Source organism: Eulemur rufifrons, chromosome 7 (genome assembly GCF_041146395.1).
Source record: "Eulemur rufifrons isolate Redbay chromosome 7, OSU_ERuf_1, whole genome shotgun sequence".
In the NCBI taxonomy this organism is placed as follows: domain Eukaryota; kingdom Metazoa; phylum Chordata; class Mammalia; order Primates; family Lemuridae; genus Eulemur; species Eulemur rufifrons.
This window is the reverse complement of record NC_090989.1, coordinates 253,158,974-253,164,973: the sequence shown is the minus strand read 5'-3', so window position 1 is coordinate 253,164,973 and position 6,000 is coordinate 253,158,974.

The following is a 6,000-nucleotide window of genomic DNA, read 5'->3' as shown; positions in this document are numbered from 1 at the left end:
AACCTCAAACTCCTGGGCTCAAGTGATCCTTCTGCCTCAGCCTCCCAAGTAGCTGGGACTACAGGCATGCGCCATAATGCTTGGCTAATTTTTTCTATATATTTTTAGTTGTCCAGCTAATTTCTTTCTATTTTTAGTAGAGATGGGGTCTCGCTCTTGCTCAGGTTGGTCTCAAACTCCTGAGCTCAAACGATCCGCCAGCCTCAGCCTCCCAGAGTGCTAGGATTACAGGTGTGAACCACCATGCCTGGCCTATATGACCTTTCTGACAACTTCATGCATTTGTAAACATACATGTATTAAACATAGTACTAGAATATTACTATAAACAGTAAATTTGTAATGTGATTTTTTCATTAACAATATAACAAAGACATCTTCCTACATCAGTTACAAATAGTTCCACTTACCCTTCTTAATGGCTGCATACCATCAAATACTTTTCCAGTGGGAGAGAAAGAGTAAAGATATGGCAGGAATTGTACATGGGAGTGTGTCTACATGAAATCATCATCTGTCATATGTGTTACAGACGAAAAAATGTTGAGGGCAGCTGATTTAACCTATCTGGGTCTCAGTTTCTCATCTGCAAAATGGAGACAATAATGACAGCCCTGACTACGTCGTGAGATTATTGTGAAGATTACTTAGAGGGAAAGAAAATGGATGACAGAGTACTCTGAAAACTGAAAAGTGCTGTGCAAATGTGAGAGATTGTTATTCCTGGAGGGACAAGGGAGAGGCAATAGATCCAGGGTCTAAAATCCTAACGACAAGCACTAACAATAATTGCTTCTCCTGCCCTCCCTAGCCAAATAAACTGTTCATCTTTACATAAACATTGTGAATGTTTGTTGAGTTCTTACTTTGCCAAGCATTCTTCTAAGACATATACTTTGCCAAGCATTCTTCTAAGACATATACATACATGAATGTGGGTATATATACACATACACATACATGCATACATACTCATTTAATCTCTCTAACAACACTTTGTATAGGTACTCTTACTATCCTTATTTGACTGATGAGGCAACTAAAGCTGACACAGCTGGCAAGTGGCAGTCTTACTTCTGAACCACACCAAACTCTGCTATTCATTTTGGAGATTTTTGTCATGCTTCAACTGGCTGTGTTGGGCTGTGACTTAAAGAGGCAGCTGGAGTGTGCATTGCAGAAAAAGTGGCTCATTTCACTGGCACTAAAAAATAAAAAGCAACCAATGACAAAAACCCTGAGTCTCATAGGTTGTCACATGGCTGTCTGCTCTGAGACCTATCATGGCTCCTCTCTACTACAAATGAAGCCAAGATCCTCAGCCTAGTGTTCCAACGCTTCCTTCGTCTAGTCCATTAGGCTTTCCAGGACTTTGTCTTATACTATAGGAACTTCTTTTTTTTTTTTTTTTAATCCTATGTCTTTTGCATACAGGAACTTCTAAAACCATCTTTCCCATCATTTCACATCCATCTGGGAGCCTGCTATGTGTTGAATGGTGTTCCCTAAAAAAAGATATGTTGAAGTCCAAATCCCCAGTATCTCAGAATGTGACCTTGTTTGGAAATAGGGTCATTGCAGATGTAGTTTGTTAAGATGAAGTCATATTGGAGCAAAGGTGGATCCCTAATCCAATATCACTAGTATCCTTATATGAAGAAGGCCACATGAAAACAGAGACAAACAGGGGGAATTCCATGTGACTATGAAAGCAGAGATTAGAGTTAGGTAGCTTCAAGCCAAGGAACTCCAAAGATTGCCAGCAAACTACCAGGAGCTAGGAAGAGGCAAGGAAGGATTCCCCTACAGGTTTCAAATGGACTGTGACCCTGCTGACACCTTGATTTTGGACTTCTAGCCTCTAGATCTGTGACACAATAAATTTATGTTGTCTTAATAACATAATAAATTTATGTTGTTTTATTTCCCAGTTTGTAGTATATGCTATTGAAGCCCTAGGAAATTAATTTAGAGCTTCAGACTTTTAACCCCAATACTGTAGATCTGAGCCCAAGATGCATGTGAGGGCCTTATTTCTCCTGTTCCATTTCCGTGCTCTTAGTGGGCAGTGGCATCCTTAGCTGTTTGCTTGCACAACACACGGACAATCATACCCATGACATTCCCCTTGTCTCTTATGACAGACAGCACACTAGTAGTCTGTTTGCTTCCCAATATGCCCTGCGCAGGGCCCGTACAGGTCCCCTGCCCCCTGCCTTTTCCTGGCTCAGGGCCAGCCCAACCCCTCTGGGGAGACAGTAGATTGAAGCCCCCTTCTGGGTTGCCTAGGCGACAGTGCTGTCTGAGTGCCCTGCAGCCAGGCAGCTGTGGCTGCAGGGAAGAGAGGGGCCAAGGGAAGCCAGTATATGTGTGTTGGGGGGGGGGTGTCAGGAAGGAGTAAAGACCCAAAGAGAGTCCTTAAAAGTGGCCTAGTATAAACCCAAAAGGTGAAATTAAAACTGCAGCCTCAGCATAACCAACATTATGGAGTAATATGCCAGACTTGAGATTGAGAGGGAAAGACTTTCTTCAGGGAATTCTATACAGAGCTCAGCTTCATGGGTCTTTGAGTCTGAACCCCATTCAAACCTATACTTTGAGGCCTTTGAGCAGTACAAGAGATCAAAAAGATGACAAAATCCAGGCAAATGGGGACTGGCATTTTGCACAGCAAGGGCAACTCTTCTATAAACTGCAGTAAGGTACACAGTGAGTGAGAAGATACTTGCAATGTTTTGGCTCCCAATAAGCAATGCCTCCTGTGTGCAGGAAACATGCTGGGTGCTGTGCATGAAGGGTAGGGGCACAGAAAGGAACACGATGCTATGCTTGCCCTCAAGAAGTGCATAGTCTTTCCTTAACCCCAGCATCACCTCAGGAATGGACTTCTATAATAGCATGCTGGAATGCTACAAAGCAATTCTCAGACCAGCGAGCGGTTAGCAAGGGCTTCAGGAAGACATGAGACTCAGTCTTAAGTCAATCAGGTCATCACATTGCCTTGGCCACAGATCAGTACAGGGTGGGCATGTACCCAATCTTAGCTGAGTGCTGAGTGAGTAGTGAGACTTTTGCTAGAATTGCTGAAAGGGATACATGTTCTCTCTTCTGTGCCAGCAGCTGCCATCACTATCTTGCCACCACATGGAGTCTAGTATGAAGCCAATATGGTGGTGAACACAGCTGAGAGATAGAGAAAGACTGGGGGCTAACACATCCTTTGAGCCCCTGAATCAAGCCATGCCAGATCCACTCTAGACTTCAGATTATACAAGCCAATAAATTCTGTGTTTCTTAAAGTGGTTTATGTTATTTCAAATTCAAAATAAGATACATTAGAAACTCTTTTAACTGATTATATAGATTAACCCATGTTCTCCATTCCCTATGTAAAACATACTAATTTATGACCATGTACACTGAATCCTCATAGCCAGGAGACTACTTTCTGGTACTTACTGAACCCATTAGTTGAGAGGTTTGTCCCCAAATCTGTTTGTGTTAGTTGTATTTATTACTGAAATTGTTATTTATTAAATATTAAGTAAACTGTGGAAACACAAGTCCAAGAGGAAAGATAGTTCTTGATTCCATGAAAATAAAATTAAGTTAAATGCTTTTGAAAGACTTGACAAAGGTATTTCAAAAGTTAGATATGGATAAACACATCATTAGAAATGAAAGAATAAAAACAGAGATGGATTTTACACTCAGCTTTGGAAGGGTACTTAAGTTCTTTTTCCCCTCTAAAGAAACCAATGCTGAAAATAATAGATGATGCATATTGAGTGAGAAAGACATCATTAATTGTCTCGTAAGAAGCCTTGCAGCTTCCACCTGGGAACGCCACTTTGGGGGAAGCAAGGCACTATGTCAGAAGTCTATCCTGAATCCATGCCATTAGAAAGCCCAAGCCAGCCACATGGAGAAAGAGATGCCCCACTAACCTCCAGCTGTCCCAGCCATCCCAGGTGAGATGCCAGACAAGTGAGTGAAGAAGCCATCTTGGATGTCTAGCCCAGTGGATGTTTCAGATGAGTCCAGCCCTAGCCATCATTTACTACATCCTCATTGGAGATCCCAAGTAAGTACCACTCAACTGAGCCTGGACGACCCATGGAACCATGAGAAATAATAATGAATTATTATATTAAGCCACTAAATGTTAGAGTGGTTTGTTATACAGCAACAGATAACCAGTTTTTTTGTAGATGAAAAGAGCGAGTTACAAGAAAGAGGAGGTGGCCTCTATTGTCAAATACTGTGAAGAGATCATGGAGGACTAGAACTGAGAAAAGGCCATTGTATTTAACAATTGAGAAGTCATCATTGTCTTCTAAGCATGTAGTTTCAATAGAATGGTGGGAGCGGAAGGCAAATTAGAAGTGTTTGTAGAGCAAGTGAATGGTGGGAAGTAGATACAATGGTAGATTGGTCTTTTTCTTTCTTTTTAAATAGTTTGACATTCACTGATGCTCCTTGCTTGAATCAATTATCTCACTGGAGATTGCAAAATGGTGACTTTCTAATTCTATCAATCCTTCTGCATTTATTAGCTGACATTCTTCTGTAAAGAAGAGTTTCCTCTCATCACCTGGGGATGAACCTAATTTCTTCCTAAAATGGCAGGTTAAATGCTTCATTCTTTCTTTTTAATTACCAATTTCCTGACAAAGGAGTTGGTGTCATAGTATTTCCAACTGTGGTAAATGAGTTTTTTCCTCCTTTCTCTCTCTCTCTCTTTGAGTATCATTATGGACTCATGTATCACATTTATTCAATGTATTACAATCAATTACAGACTCAATTAGTCTTTAAAGAAGCAATGGAGGACAGGGCTAAGGATGTGATCAGAAAATTCCTAGAATACAGTAGTTAAAGAAATACACACACACACACGTTTATCCTTACTAGAAATCAAAAAATGAAAATCAAACTATATAAAAGAGCAAAAAAATTATAAAATATCCAGTTCTGCTACTGTATATAGAACCCAAAGAAATTCTTATACAGGTTCTGTAGGGGGCAGGTATGAAGGTATTCATGGCAGCACTGTTTTTGGTTGTGGAGAGTTAGAGGCAATTTAAGTGTTCATAATTGAAGAAGTCTTTAGGCAAAATGTTGTGGATGAAGTATTATGCAGTAGTTAGAAGCAATGGACTGGATCTTTAAAACACGTTGCAGCAAGGAAGGAAAATAAGAAAAAATGTATGTCTTACAATACTATTTACATAAGAACAATACAATATTACATATTTTAAATAAACACCTACAAATGAAAAGATATACATGAAATACACTAGAATAACTGTTTGCAGTGAGAAAGGGGAATGAGATTGGAGAATGTCGATTAAAAAAGAATGAAAATAAGAGAAAAGGGAAGTTAATGTCACTGCCACTTTAAATTACAATTACACACTTGAAAATGGTTAAAAGAATAAATTTTGTTATATATTATCACAATTTTTAAAAATGGAAAAGAAGTGAAATTGGCAGTCTTGTTTTGCCTCTCCTTTGCAAATCTTTGGATCTCAATGTCAAGAGAACATTAGTAATTGTATAGTAGTGACTCTAGTACAACTGTCTCAGCCCTTCTGCCTTATGTGGAGGGTCACAGAAATAAACTGATTTAACCAGGGTCATGGTTCTCTGCTCTTCATAGCTCTCTGTATTCCCTATTTGTTCAAGGCAAAAATCTTCGTTATCCTTGACTCTCTCTCATCTTTCTTGATAGTTAGGCCCTGTTGATTCTGCCATCTTAATATCTCTCTATTCCTACCATCTCTGCCTTAGTTCAGTTCACTTTCATGCCTTGCCTAATAGCTGTTTAGTCAGTTTTCTTGCTCTCTTTGTTCCCCTCTGTCTTAGTCTGTTTTCTGTAGCTTATGACGGAATACTTGAAACTGGGTAATTTATAAAGCAAAGGAATTTACTTTGTATAGTTATGGAGGTTGACAAGCCTGAGGTTAGGGTGCCACATCTGGTGAGGGCCTTCTTGCT